Consider the following 16,409-nt stretch of genomic DNA (forward strand, 5'->3'; position numbering starts at 1 on the left):
GCGTGAGTTGTATGAATGCATATGTACTTGTTCCTTTGGCAGGAATCTGCACAGCTGCATTTCAGGCACTTAAGAAGAGCTCTACATGGTGGTCAGCAGTGATGCACTATGTGTCCAAATTCTCTTTGGCAAAAGCAATCCAGCAACAATTAATTGGATCAAGTGTAGTGGACACGTTGTTGGGGTCATATCCAGACTCTTTCTTGAAAAACTACATACAGACTATGTTATAACAGAGAGCTCTTGTCTAGAGGAATATAGCTAGAGTCAGTTTTATCTTCCTTTTGGTATTATTCATAGTGAGTTCTTTGATACCTAGTTTTACATTTTTAGGGACACTTAGGTGTCTTCATCAATTCTTCCAATTTGTGAAAAGTTGAAAGCACTTACTTAACTTCCCTACTTTGCAAAAATCTGTGATAACCATATTCCTTTGTATATATTTAAAGATTTCCAGCTTTCCTTTGTAAAAACACTGGTTCTGTCACAGCTTCTCACAGGGGGTATTATGTTTTTGGACACATTTTAATTTCTCTGAACACTAATTCCCGCTTTCTTTTACACTTGCAAGAAAAAGTATTGCCGAATCCAAGATTTCAAGGTCAACTTTACATTCAGAAGGACTAGAAGTAGTATTACTCATCTGTGAGTCATGAAGTGCATGTGAAAGAATATCGGTTCTGCCTCTGTTAAACAGAGAAGTTAGCTGTTCTTAGAGTTCCCCATTTAGCTTGAGGCAGAAAGATCCACATGCACTAGAAAATTGTTACTTGTCACCCGTTTTTTCTCCTCCTGTCTTGTTATCGTTCGTTGTACAACATACATGGTCAAACTGGGCACGCTGTTTGAACCATCATTGAATACTACAGATCGAGGAGGCCACAATCCATTCATGCCTTGTACATATGGTGCCACTTCTCATCTGTAAACTGGATCTACCTGAATGGTTATTTATCTGTGTCTTATTGATTCCAACTGCCCCTTGGGAAACCATTCTTAATGACAAATTTCTGGACACTTGATAACAGTGTCTACATAGACTTGGGAGATGTTATCTTTGCTTCCATTTAATGCTGTGTGGCTCAGTGTTTTAGTGTTGTCTTCTAATAGACTTGACAAGTGTATGTATTCTCCCCTTTTAAGTCTCAGGTCAGATATAATTCACAGTTAAGAAAACAGTATTTCTGACCAAAATTCAAACAAAACAAAGATCAGACAGTGTTCCTTGGTATCGAGCATTTTAGAATATTCCACGTATGCATTAGTAATATTATAGTTTTCAACATGGTCATCTTTGCTGTCTTCCCTTTGCCATGGAAATTATAGTAATTGGTGTTAATGGCACAGTGTTGTGCATTATGCTTCCTGTGGTTTTGCTCCTAGACTGGTTTAGGACTGCGTTTCTGACTGTTGCCCCTATGTACTGTTTGTTGGTTCATATCATAGAGCTTTCTTGGAGTATTCAGGGGGAATCTGGCTAAAGGACGCATAGCAGTAAACACTAGGTGTTCAGGAAAAACATCTCTAATGCTTAAAACATAGCTGTTGGATCTTTAGCATCAACTATTTTGTTCTACAGATATGATCCCACTATACCACACCATTTGCTAACGTAGAAACTTATACTTAAAATGACAACAGCTTTTCAAATTACTGTTCAAGACACTTGTATAATTTTTTAAAGATATACAATCTTCTGGTGTGTTTGATTTACTTGGAGTCTCCCTGAGTGATGCTCTTTTTTGACACAAGACAGTTCAGATGTTTTGTTATTTTTCATTGTGAGCATTCTCAATCGTTTCTAGTGATACTGAGTCACTGATATTTCATCCCAATTTTTGTCAACTTTGACAACAAGAATGTGATTTTTAGATCTAAGCAACTTTCAGAAATGTCTGGATGTGACATTACATAGGCATCTGGACCTTCTGAGGTTGTATGTTATTCACTTTTGTGTTTATTTGGAGATTGTCATCTGGCTTGTCTAATCACTTCTTAGCTCCATGAATTTGACACTTACAGTTCAGCACTGCAATAAAAGAACTTATGTACGCTAAGATTAAAGTACACCCCCCCCCCCCCCCCCCAAAATCCCTAAAACTATTAGTTGGTGTGGTTGTGCAAGGATGGACTCTGCCTTCCAACCAACATGATTTTGAGCAAAAGCCATTTATTGAACGTTCGGCTGAGTCTTATATACTGTTTTATTTCCGTACACGTGATCACGCATTCTGCCAAAAGGACATGTACGCCTTGTCTTGTAGCCGACACTTTCTCAGGACTTGCTTATCTTGCAGCTGCAGCTCTTCTTGCTTCTGTCTGTTCTCTCACGGGTAGACTGGAATCCTCTCAAGGTCAAAGTCGTTCTGTTCAGGGGCCTCAGTCCAGCGGAGATCCCCCACAGTTGGAATCCTTTAAATAAGATCAGTGATAGCAGTTTAAGATCAGTAATAGCAGTTATGCAAAGAAAATGGGTGCTGTAGCACTCAGTTTTCATTTCACTGACCATATACCATTTGACTAGTAATGTGGTACAACAACCTGAAGGTATATTGCTATCACTGTTCAATATACACTTCAATGCAACAAATAGAAGCCTCTTCACAATTGTTAACTATGAGCTCAATAGTTTAATGTCATTATTACATGCAGCAGTGTATGTAGATATTGTGTAATATTCCTTTTCAGTAGATTGGGAAACTGCATTAATCTACTTCATAATCGCAGAGCCTTCATGTGTACGTATCTGCTGGTGAGAATTTGTCATACCTTCCTTTTTTTGCTTAATCCACAATGCTGGGAATTTATTACAGTTTTTATCTGGAGTGCCAGGTTTCTAGCTGTAACTCTGCAGGTTTCATATTCAAAAATAGGCTGGAATAGCAGCCATTACATTAAGAAAAGAGTTAATCCAGTATACCAGATGCTATGGATTCTTTATACTCGGGATGAGCTTTCTTTGATCAGTGGACACAAGAGGCTCCCATTTCCCCTGAAAGCAGAGTTGACTAGAACAAATTTACAACTCTAGCCTATTATTCTCATTTTCTGAAACACAGTAATGATTTTTTTGCTATGCTTATGAGAACATTTCCTTGCATCCCTATCCTAATGAGGTGACCTTTATATGATGCATCTGTTTTTCTGCTTGATATTGTATACCTAACCTTCTAAGAATTACCAGCAAGTATGTGGCTATTATGAAGCGCAATAAGTTAGACATAAGCTCTAGCTCCTATTATCTCCAGTCCAACAGACTGAAACTGAAATAACATAATAAACCAGTATCTGAAAAAGGCTATAGAAGAGGACACTAGTTCATAACTAAAATGATTTAATTACTGCATTTTACTAACGAAACATTGTCAGCCACAGCAATTCCACTTAGTGGGAAACTGAGAAACTGAGTATTTACCATGATAGAACTTGATGTGAGGAACTAGCTATTTCCAAAAATACTGAGTGATAAATCTAACAAGCAGATAAGGAAAATAATGGGAGGATCCAGAACTGCTTTATAATCATCAAATTGTGTTACGATTGGCAGACAGTAATGTTCTCACCTACTAATGTCCCACCCTCTCATGAGTCTTAATGTCAAGAGCACAAAATGTCAAGAAAAGTAGTCTTATAGCTGTCCACATGTAAGAAGTTATTTTAACACTGTTCATTTGTTGCCAGAGGAGAATTTGAAATTTTTTTAAGCTTTACTGTTTTGGTTTTGTGTGCTTGTTTTTTTTTTTTAAAAAACAAACAAACAAACAAACAAACCAAGCCAAACCCTGTCTTTAAAATGAAGAGATCCCTATAAAAATCCTTCTGCTTTGCAGAGGCAGTTAGAACCAGTTGTTGAATACAGAGGAATAAGCACTTTGGGCAAGAAGTAAACGTTGAACATCACTACAGTGCAACCTTGAAGTCTCAGCTGATTTGCACAGTAGCCAGAGTAAGAAAATATTATAGTTCCAATGATGTTTCCCAATCAGGGATGATATCCCTGGTTTAGGGACTTTTGTCTACTGTCAGTTGTGGTTTTGATGGAAAATGCTCAACAGAAGCTGGGATATAACAACCAGAAACTTACTACTTGTATTTGAGTTATATCTCTGTTTCAAGAATTTGACCCACAATGTGTAAGCGTTTTGACTGAAACATAAATTAACTCTGAATGTTTTGTCCTCTAGATGACTTTTATGTTCTTGCAGACTTCAATAATCTCATCTGGAAAGCTTCAGGAAAACATTGTGATGTACGTGCTTTCCTGACAGTATGTTAGCCAATTGCTAGCGATGTTACAAAAGTAGATCATAGAATCACTTAGGTTGAAAAAGACCCTTAAGATCATCCAGTTACAATTGTTAACCTAACGCTGCCAACTTCACCACTAAGCCACGTCCCTAAGCACCACATTGACGTTTCTTTTAAATGCCTCCAGGGATGGTGATTCAACCACAGCCCTGAGCAGCCTGTTCCAATGCTTGGCATCCTTTTCAGTGAAGAAAATTTCCCTATTATTAGATCTAAACCTCCCCTAGTACAACTTGAGGCCATTTCCTCTTGTCCTTATCACTTGTTACTTGGGAGAAGAGACCCGACCCCCAGCTCACTACAGCCTCCTTTCAGGTAGTTGTAGAGACTGATAAGGTTGCCCTTCAGCCTCTTTTTCTTCCCAATAACTGTAAGACGTATAGCTCAAACAGATTTCTTTAACCAGTGTATTTTTGACTTGCGATCATTGTTTGACACTACGTTTATGTGCTTTTTAAATGTGTTGGTGACACTTCTACTTTTCTGTACCATTGTGCCATTAACTCAAATGGATGCAGGAGTACAACTATAGAAAGACAAGGCACTGTATACATTGAAAACAATTTCAGGAAAGCTGAAGGCAACCAAGGTGCACATAAGCTCTTACTGTGCTGTTGCTGTGTCTTTCAAGGGAAAGAATCATATTTTCTATACATAAAATCCAACTGTCCTGAAATTTTCTATCAAAACAAAGTATCAGAAGAAAATATGAAATATTTTCTCTATGACCAGTCTGGTGAACTTTCACAAAGTAGAGAGAAGTGTTCTAAAGAAAACATTTGTGTATTTCTAGCAGAAGTGCGTTATGGAGACTGACAGGCATTTCTTGACATCTTCAGGATCTGACTTACATGTTCTTGCTAATAAGGAATATTGAGGTCAGAGTTAACACCAGAAGATTTCAGTCTACTCTGTGTGAATGGTGACTTTACTGTATCTCAAACTACACGAGCTACTGAAAAAGCAGTCTGTAGTATCTAAAAAGTAACATGTTATTGTTATTCTATAAACAACGTCTTATTTGCCATTTAAGTTCAGCTTTGGGTTACAGTACTACTGAAATGGCCGCCCTCTTTACCCATTCTTCAAGAGTAAGGCATTTCCACAACAGTTTACTTTTTACTGAACACTAGAAATCAACCTAAAAATTTCTCAAGGTGGCTCATGCCAATTTCGAGGCACTCTTTTTGAGGAAGTGTGGCAGACGGCCCTGCCAAAGGCCCGCCAATGACAGGCCTCGCCCGAGACAAAGGCCGGGTCCGCCGGTCATCCCTCCTGACTCCCGCTGCTCGCCTCGCCTTGCTCCGGGTCAGGCCCGGCTGGGGCGGGAAGGGAGCCCCCCTCAGGCCCAGCTGGGGCGGGAAAGGAGCCCCGCTGGGCGCCGGAGCGGCAGGGCTGCGGCCGGGGGCTCTCCCGGGGCCGGGCCGGCGCTTGAGGGGACTCCCCGGGGCTGAGCGCGCGCAACCCCCGCCTTTGGTGGGTGAGTACTGCTGGGTCTGTCTGTGAAGGAGCCCTCGATCCTTTGGGTGGGTGACTGCATTTTCTGGGTACCCGTGAGCGGGAAGTTTCCCTCGTTGTAAGTGAGCGTGTGCGGGTGGTTTGAGCCATGTTTCTGAAACGGAGGGGTTGCGGAGCTGCGTGGTGGTGAATTCTCACCTGACCCCCGAACCTGTGGCTCGCTTCGGTCTGTTGGAGCTCTGGCTGGCGTTGGTGGAAACAACGCTCGCGTTGAGGAGCTGCTCTGCCTGTTGTGTGGGGGCCTCCGCCGGGCGCCGGCTGACTCCCCTGTCTGCTTTGGGGGCGGCTCCGCGCCGGATAGCTCGGGTGTTGGTGCTAACGGTGGTGAGCTTTGGACCCTCCACATCGGGGCGGCTTAACCGTGGTGCCCAAAGATCGCTAAACATCTTAATCTAAGTTTGAACTCTTAGTTCGTCCCCGCCTGGACACAGTCCTGTGTGATCTGCTCTGGGTGAACCTGCTTCGGCTGCGGGTTGGACTAGGTGATCTCAGAGGTCGCTTCCAACCCTGACCATGCTGTGTGATTCTGTGACTCTACTGTAAGGAAATTAAATAATCCAACAGACGTGGTGCTATTTTCAGAAAAAATCTGATTTGGATTAATTTCAGCTTTAATATTTATATGCCATATAGTATTCCTGAAGTAATGTTGGTAAGAGAACTGTCTTTCCAATAAGGACAAAATCATGGAGAGTTTAATAAATTGAATCGCAGCTTTTTTTTGGAAATCAGACTGATGTCATGCACTGCACTGAGTTATCCGTGAGGAAAAAAATGTAGAGCACTTTTTGGTATGCCTGACAGAAATAGAGGTAAACAGTTGCATTTGTAATCATTACTATGAAAGCAAGTTAAAAAATTTCGTTAATATAAAAAATAGATTTAGGTTTTAAAGCTAGTTGGGCCAGACTCCTTTCTTTGCAGTAAAACTATTTGTAGAAATATTTTTGTATAAATATATATTGCATAAATATATATTGTATAAAATCTTTGTAGCAGACTATAATTATGGCAGAATGAATAGGAAATGTTTAAGCCAAATGTCACTCAGATACAAACCTCACAGGGGTGTTCATATCATGACATCCTTGTTTTCTTGAGTGTCTGTGCTTTAGTCCATACTGAATATACATTTCTAATGAGTGCAAGAAAATTGGATGATAGATTGTTAATGTGTCTCAAGGGCAGTAGTGGGGAAGCAGTTCAGTGTATGAGCTAAATGAGTCTGAGCAGAGGAGACTTGCCTAAGTCTTGCCTGCAGCTTTTGTGCAAATACCAAATATACAGCATATATTTGGTGTATATATATATATATATTTAGGACGTGTATGTATATACATATTTACCCTCACTGAGTTTTACATAACTTCAATTTGTGTGACTTTCTTATCTCCAGCCTCAAACACAGCCTTACCGTCGCTGCGCTTTCAGAGGTTGCCCTCTATAGTCCTTTTCCTATTCTGTTACATTAAAGATAAACTTCAAGGCTTTCAGGCTGTATCTTGTTTGTCATCCCTCACTCATTGCAAAAATATCACCTGACCAGCCAAGGACTTTATATCGCTCTTAATGCTGATCATTATGTTTAGGAATTTCTAACAGATATTCACATTTTTCCTCCTTTAAGCCTTTCTTGGCCAAGATACCTACAAAAATCTAAATTGATAAGGCTGTCAGTGTACTGACATTTGTTTCTTGTGCTGACCGATCTTGGCTTGACGTCTTTGTTTCTTCCCTTGTGTGGAAATTGCAGACATTTTGTGAAAGTAATCTACTTTTCATCTTGCAGTTGCATGATATTGTTCCATAGGGTGCGTAAGACAAAGTGTACAGAAGTAAACCAAATTGCATATGAAGATGACTTAAATCTGTTACATGAGTAATTATTATTCATATTGAATGAAACCATTAGCAATATAGGACTCTGGTGCCAAATCATAAGGTTAAACAATTCTTAAAGAAGGGAATGTAATTATCTAGTGTCATTTTGCCAGTGAAATCTGGGGTTACTTGCCAAAGCGGTTCGTAAATTAGCATAACAGAACACAAACAAGGGTCTGCGTAGGATATAGCAAAGCAGGATAAAAGAGAATGGTTGCTAGAGGAGAAAGCTCGCTTACTTCCTTAATCAGAGGCATGGGTTTCTTCTGATGAATAAGCCAAACGCATTATCTTGGTGCTAGAACAATGAGTTTGGTTAGTTCTGAATGCTGACATACGTACTCGCCATGTTGTACCACTGAATATTGCAATGTGATATATATTAATGCCACACGAGTGTTCCACATAAAAATGTTTTGTATACAATTACTGTTACGCTGATCATACTTATTATAGATTGTTAGTGAATCAGTCACATCGTTTAAATATTTTTTTCCCATATACAAAGAAATGTCATGTTTCACATCTTCAGTAAAAAACCCCTAGTATTCTTCAGAAAGTGAAATTGAAAAAAACAATAAAATACTGACATTATAGAAGTGCAGTGTGCTCCTCCTCCCCAGCTGTCATTTTATGAAATACACAAATGGGGAGGATGAACATATTGAAGTCCTGCACTGCAGTTTTAGAGGGTGCTCACTCTTGTCTGATGGTACAGACAGTGCTAAAATGTTCGTTAGTGTTGCAGTTTCTAGGCCCCATTGTTTTGATGTGTATATTCTTACAAATCCCTGATGATGAAAGTAGGTACTGTTACTTCAATTTTACAGATAGGCGGAGAGAGAAATGTACTGGCCCGCGCCTTTGGAGGGAAAAGGAGCTGAGGTCAATCCTCTTGAGCCTCAGGAACTAATTATTATTCTGTCTTCTGTATGATTCTTGCAAAAGAAATTCTGCATGGACTTATCTAGGGAATGAGCTCCTATGTTTATTAACAATAGAGGTATGGCTGCACTGAAAGAAAAATTGTATTCACCGTTATTGAGAAGGACGCATTCGTGAGGAAAGACATAACAGCCTTTGTGACTATTCAACTCTTTGTGCCTCTACTGAGGCTACCAAAAGAGTGCTGGCTAATACTAGTGGATTTTATGAGAAATCCTTTGACAACTTGGAAGCTGAAAAGCATGGCCAGCTGATTTCATGTAGGTTGCTTATTTCTTATAAAAGACCTCAAAATGTCTTTCCTTTTTTACTCAGTAGTTTTGGACAGTCATAAAGCTGAAAGACTTCAGTACATTTTGAAGGACCCCCAGACTTACTGTTCTCAAACTATGAATTTATTAGTAGGAGACTGGATTTAACTTTTGAAAGAGAAGTTCTCTAAATATCTGACTGCTTTGGAGATGTTCTGTTTGGGGGAGGGAAAACTGGAAAGATGGACTCCAGTCTGTCTCCCAATTCAATTTTACTATTAGAAGGTTACAGCTAGAATGCCCGTCTTTTTGATTCCTGAGTAGATACCACACCTTTAAGACAAGATGAGATTTTTCATACCTATGCAGCTGAACAGCTATTGATCTGCCAGAGGAATTGATTCCTGTGATCTAGACCTACGCTTATTTCACCAAATAGCGGAGAACTTTGTAGTACCATTCTTAAATTAAAAAAAAAGCTTTTAAATAATTAAAACGTACATGATAATAAAGCTTGGCATTAATTAGAACAATCACTTCATCTTTCCAGAAATGTCATCCACAAAAGTATGTCTCATGGTGAATTCTAATGAGAAAAACTATCTGAGAAAGCTCTGGGCATAGCTAAGTCACCAGAGTTGTAGATCATACCTATTATCTGTCCTGTTTGGAAGTCTATAAACGCTTCACCTGAAGATCTGGTAGCCCTTATGCAAGAAGCTCCTGGGAGCCATAAAGAAATTCCTTTTAGAAGAATGGTTAAATTGATTGTTAATTAAATTGGTTGAATTAAATGTCTACCTGTAGGATGGACTCCGACGTGCCACAGGGCTTTGGAAGAATTAAAGTTGCTTCTTTGTGAATGCTTGTGTTTCTTACTGGGATTTTAGACAGCCTTTCATCTGTTCTGCTGATGCTTTGATGGATGGCCTTAGGGTATGACAAAGTCAGTTAGTGGTAAGATGCAATGAAATTCCACCAATTATTTGTGAAAATCACTCAGTAAGTTCTTGCAGTAGCTGGCATATTGTTTGACATTTCGAGACTGTTAAGTAAACTGTAACACAGTTAATCACAAGTACATAATACATCTCTCTTTCATTATGAGACCACATTTAATCTCCCTTTCAATCACAGATATTTAGGAATTCTTTGGCCTACCTAGGGCAGATAACACTAAAATAATTAACAGTATATAGAGCGGTTCCTGCTGAGTAAAATCACATTTCATGCTTCAGAAATAAAGCATTACGGAAATCAAATATGAAGTGTCTGTCACAACAACACAGTGATTCTCTACAAAGCGACCATGTTCAATGACTCTTCCATAGGATTCTGGCATGGAGAGCAGTTTTTTACTCTCCTAAATTACTTCTGGCCAAACTTAGCACAGCAACACCAAAAGCATGGGCTGTGCAGCCTGTATTTAGATGCACTGCAAGTGAGAGAGTGCTGCTTTGCCCTTCTGCCCCTCCCTACTACCTGCCATAAGACATGTAAAAGGAAAAACATAGGGATTGTAAACGTCCGTAGTCACCCGCAGAGAGAGATTCTCTGAAGACAAGTGAGAAGAAGTAATGGTAGCAAAAAGACAGGAAAAAAGGCTCAGTGTAAACTAGCATTAAACCTATACCTGACTTCTGCATGGCAGATAGTAGTTCTGTTGCATATTTCTGTGGAAAAAGCATACATAGATTTAAAAGTTTCTCTCTAAAGTGTCTTTACTAATACAAGCTCAGAATTACTATCATAAAGTTAAGGTATTTCATAAATAAACTGTAAAAGTGGTGAGAGGTATAAAGAAATGCTGTCCTGGTCTGGCTGGGACAGACCCACAGCCCAGCCATGCCAGGCAGGCCGTCAGCGGTTTCAGTCAGCCAGGGCAGCTGCCCCAAGTTAGCTACAGGTGTAGCCCGTCCTGTAATGACTGGTCATTATAAAGGGGGAAGGTTTGCTGGGGAAGGGGAGCTCCTGTGGGGTTTCTGCTGGGGTTCCTTCTGCTCTTCCTCTAGCTTCTCCCTGCTCCAGAGGACTGCTCTTGTGTTGATTGTGAGGGCTGTGTGTTCATTTGGGTGAGCAAAACTCTGTGTGTCTCTATTGGTATTGGTGATGTTTCATTAAATCTGTTTTCACTTCCACCCATGGGTTTGCTCTCCTTTTTCAATTCCCCTCCCTGGCTGGTGAGGGATTGATGGGTGACAGAACGACTGTTACAGTTTAGCCCTGGGTACAGGCTAAATGTAGATAAATGTAATTAAAGGTGAAATTATGGACAGGCTAGCGGTAAAGGATGGTGACTTGATAGCTGCTTAGGTGCAGACTTAATGAAGGTATTTTGAATATAACAAATATGGAAACAGGTAGGAAAAGTAGAATGAAATTAGAAAGCAAATTTTCTGTTAACTAGTAGTTCAGTTTATATAAAATGTTTTGGGAAATAGTGAATTTGGCATTTGGTACATTTTAGCTAGATTGGTAAATAAAAACTGTAGAACAGCAGAAAGGCTGGCACTGAAAGGAAGTGGTTTCGCATGGGCTAGATTGCCTTTTTCATCTTTTGAGTATTTAGTTCTATTTTGCACTTGAACTGGCTAGCTTGGCCATGCTGTGATTATTTCTATTTTTGCTCATCTGATTTTAATTTTGACCACCTCTAAGCTGTGTCAGCGGAAGCACACTGACGAAGAAATATTCTCTTTTGAGTTGTATTTTTAGATCCTGAATGATGAAATGAAAACTGAGCTTCTCGACAGCTTTTCAGTGCTGCAGCTGGGCCTGCCTCCACATTGACTTTTACTGCTCGCTGTAGGTCGGAGAGAGCGCAAGGTCTGAGTATGGAATCAGTCACGCAAAGGAAGCTGCTAGCTGATTGCTGGGTCACACATCTGGCACTAGTTAGATGCAGAACACTCCCATGATGTCTTCTCAGCAACCGGCCTTCTACTTATAGTCAGGAGGCACGATGAGTTTAAAGTGTATTTCCCAGCAAATATATGATGGATTGGAAGACTACTATACTCTGAGTACTGCGTAGAGATGTGTATTTTACTATGAGTACATATCTGTGTAGCAATTACCTGCCGTCACTATTTGCTACAAGTTTTGTCAGCTCTCACACATTGAACAGAGTCAAAATAAATAATTAAAATTATAGTACCAAGTTTTTTTTCTCAAAGTTTCCTATGGAAAAATAGTACCAATTTAGAATGGACACTTTTACTATATGGCAATTTTGTCTTGGCTTGTGCTTTATGGAGTGGGTGGTCTCTGGATGAAACATCCAGCTCTGTATGTGCGTAACTTTGAGTACCTAGAACCCTACAGGAATATTTAGAGCAGGGTTGTGCTTATGAGGGGAGGTGGGATATTTTATCAATGATAATTTCTTAAATGAGTACTGTATGCATACTTGATACTGTTTGGTCACATAAAAGGAAATTTGGTTATCCACTATAGACATCTCAGAGGACTTTTCACAAAGCACAGAGCTGCTACTTCTAGCATATTACCTAACTGCTCTAATTCAGTGGCATTTTAGTTTTGTGAAATCTCTTCTTGTAGTTCTAGCTGCATACAAAACTGATAGTTGTGTGTGATATAGCTGGCTATTCTTATAATATATTCCACTTAGTTTTGTTTAGGAGGAATTGATGTGTGTGTTTTTTGTTTGGTTTTTTTTAATTTTTTTTTTTGTTTTAAATCCATGTCTTCTTAAGTACCGAACACTGTAGGAGACTATCTAGCAGAGAGAGCATACCTAATATGGACATAGAGGAAATAAGGGGTGAACAGTAGGTACTAACAGACACTGTCGCATAGAACTTGTAACCAATCGCATAAGTAAGGTGACTGCATGCTGGGCGGGTGGACAAAGCGAGATAGCCAATCTGAAAAAGCATGATCACATGTATGGAACTAAAACAGTATATAAGACGCAGCCAAACGTTCAATAAAGGGCTTTTGCTTGAAACCATATTGGTTGGTATGTAGGGTCGTCCTTGCGTGACCACATTTGGTAACCCCCATGTGATAACGATTAAGGAGGCTTGATCGCACATCGGAGGCAGGCAAGGGGCCGGTCAGGGGGGAGAAGATGAACTTCTCTGGGCGTCCGAGAGGCGGGAAGTGTGCACACGAATCACCTGGGAAATTGCAGGTGGGTGATCGGGAGGAATGGGAATCCCTCTAAGTAAAGAGGAAGAAAAAGTTTGGGAAATACTACTATTCATACTCTCTAAGAGAGATGTGAAGATTAATAAACAAACTGTGACTAAATTGTTGCATGGGGGACAAAGACGGGGATTTTTCAAAACCCCGAACAACGTCTTTGAATCCGGAATATGGGCCGATATGGGTCGGAACTTGTGGGACTCGGTCAGTGCTGGCTCGAAGGAAGTAGCTAGTCTCGCTCCCATCTGGAGGCAGACTAATACCGTTTTGAAGGATATTAACAGAAAAATGAGTAGTGCTTTCGGCGCAGCAGGCTTTGACCCCAGAAGCCGAGGCTCCTAACAAGTTGCGAGCGTATCCTGTGGATGCCTGACGATTTTTGGGGGGGGGGAGGATTATGAAATAATTCCTACTGCACCGCCTTTACCGTTCGCGCCGCTGCCAGATGACTACACCGTGGAGAATGCACCAATGGAAACAGAGCCTGAGGAGTTTAAGCCACAACCGATACGAGAGGAGCGTGAATAGTCTTCTCCTGCTTCTCCTACTAACCATGAGCTACAAGAGGAGTTATTACGGCAGAAGGAGCAACTAAAGCATATAATGCAGATTGTGCAACAATTAGTGGGGGGAGCGGGAGGTGCGGGGGGAGCGACAAGCAAACCCTTAGATTTAGAAACATCTAAGTTCTCAGGAATGTGACGCTTAACCGATCCGCCTGGGAAAGAGCAGCCAGAGGGTTGCGGGGGGGGGGACACGGATGGACGGACGGAAAGCAGGAGTGGCCCTCCCGAACCATAATCCTGCTCAGAAATGGCAAGGGATAATAAGAGAAGCCATAATTGAGGGCCAGTTTGTTCCTAATGCTTTCCCGGTGATCACGCCGGATCCTGCTCACCCTCAACATCGGCAGTGGGCTCCATTAGATTGGAAACTCGTTCGCGAGGCACAAAAGTCAATTCAACAGTGGGGTTTGCAAAATCCGTGTGTACAAGCCATAGTGGATTCTATATTTTTGGGCCAGTTATTGACACCATTTGACTGTATTAAGCTGACTGAAATGCTCTTAACCCCTACGCAACGGTTGTTGTGGCAGGCAGGCAGGCAGATTGGGAGTCTTGAGTCGATCTCGCAATATTACGAAATCTTGACCGCAATCCAAATGACCCCTTGTTTGCGGCCACAAAGGATATGCTGTTAGGAAAGGGTCCATTTGCTGACCCCAAGATACAGGCACAACTTGACCCTGCCATTTTGCAACAGTCACAAGCTCTGGCCACGGCCGTGATAAAACAAGTCCCACAAATGGGAAAACCATGGCCACCATAAACAACTGTTAAACAGGGGGATCAGGAGTCATTTGTAGAATTTTTGGATTGCTTGAGGGCAGCATTAGATGTGGTGCCCGGGCTAACTGCAAACGTGAAGGCTACACTTGGCATGGAATTGGCAACCCACAATGCAAATCGCACATGTCGAAAGTTAATTGCGGCCCTTCCCAAAACCGCTACATTAATAGACATGATAGAAGCCTGCTCTAAGGCTTCATTGGTAGAAGAGGAAGAAAGAGCAACGGTGCATGCCAAGGCCGAGGCGCAAGCATTGGCCGTTGCTCTCAAAGAGTTTATACCGAAAGAAAAAGGGACTAAGGGACCGAGGTCACAAAATTGCTTTCTTTGTGGACAAAGAGGTCATTTTAGGCAAGGGTGTCCCAATAACAAAGAGAAAAAGGAACCAACAATTAGCAGCAACAACAGGGGACCATCGGCAGGTACAGGCCTTGCTGGGGCATGTCATCGTTGTCAAAGACTTGGGCATAGGGAGAATGAATGTCAGTCGCATTTTAGAAGGGACAGGACCCCCCTTGCCCCGCGAGCTTTGGGGGCAGGAAACTGGAAAACAAGCGCAGGGAGAGGGAGCGTGGTGACACCAATACCCTCTCAAGGGCAGGCTGCCTGGCCGGTATGTGATCCGCAACGGTCGGAAGTGCTGGAGTGGACATGGTCACTGCCGTCTCAATCGCCATAGAAGACAAACAAGTTCGTGTAGTTCCGTCCACAGCTAATGGGCCATTAGGTAATGGATTGAGTGCTTTGTTATTGGGACGATCTTCTACTTCCAGGCAAGGTATCTTAGTAATCCCCGGTGTAATCGATGCAGACTATACCGGAAATATAGGAATCATGGTACAGGCGATACAACCTCCAGTTCACATTCCTGAGCAGACGAGACTAGTGCAACTTGTGCCTTTCCGCGCTTGTGTGCCTCACCCAGGAGTGGACACTAGAGGGGATGGAGCATTTGGTTCGACAGGATCTCCTCAGGTATGTTTGACCATGGCAGTTACCGAAAAGAGGCCTGTAAAAGCGGTAACATTTAAGGGGCCAGATGGAAACACCATGTACTGTAATGCGGCTTTACTGGATACCGGGGCAGATGTAACCATTGTTCCTGGGTTGGCATGGCCCCATAATTGGCCCCTGGCCAGTTTGAATACACTAATAATGGGAGTGGGTGGAGCACAGCTGACTCTCATCAGTGATGAATTTGTAATGGTATGGCCTGAGGAGGAACCCTCAAACAGGGCTAAGGTTTGCCCTTACATTATGAACACTTCAATATGGTTAATTGGGCATGATGTGTTGTCGCAATGGGGCATTCAAATGTCAAATGAGGGGTTTGTGGGGCGGCCGTTGAGGGGTGACCAATCCTGAAATTATCATGAGTGTTTTAAGAGCCAGTCTGGATTGATTAATGGCCGCTGTCAGATGAAAAGCTCGCCCATGTGGAAGAATCGCATGGAGAAGGAATCAAATTCAGAAGACGACCCTGGCGGTTCAACACCGTTGGTCGCCATTGACGAAGCCATCTACAGGCCCCGAACATAAAGGACAGTGTTGACCTTGGGTATTAGTTGCATGTGGGCTGTGTGGGGTAGAGCGTGGAAGTCATATCAAGGTTCCGGTATTATGGTCGGTGTGGCCTTGACAGTGGGAAAAGGTAAAAAAGGAAAGATGGCTTGTTTGGAAGCATAGGCAGGAGCAGAAACAGAAGGGAAAACAATGAAAATGCGAGAAGCAACAACAGGTCTATCAAAGATGAGGATCTTAAAGTTTGTAATATGGAGCATTTTAGGAGTAGTTGGTAGCTCAGCCATTCATCAGATTAATCCCAGGCGTACTTGTCTGGTTGGCGCATGTATGGAAGGAGCTATCCCCCGTGCTGCCCGGTGCCGCAATAAAGAATACCTGCTTAATAACACTGAGTTGTTAGTGAGTTTTCTCAGATTCAGTTGACAACCCAGATGCGACAATCTCTGTCCGGCTGCAGAAGCCG

The 16,409-nt window shown here is 41.7% G+C and overlaps 1 pseudogene; it reads left to right on the top strand.

The window, feature by feature from the left end:
- The first annotated feature begins 13,833 nt into the window (after positions 1-13,833).
- Positions 13,834-15,101, top strand: LOC147415841 (endogenous retrovirus group K member 5 Gag polyprotein-like; annotated as a pseudogene).
- Positions 15,102-16,409: the final 1,308 nt, after the last annotated feature.

This window comes from Leptosomus discolor, chromosome 3, assembly GCF_034619465.1.
Source record: "Leptosomus discolor isolate bLepDis1 chromosome 3, bLepDis1.hap2, whole genome shotgun sequence".
NCBI lineage: Eukaryota > Metazoa > Chordata > Aves > Leptosomiformes > Leptosomidae > Leptosomus > Leptosomus discolor.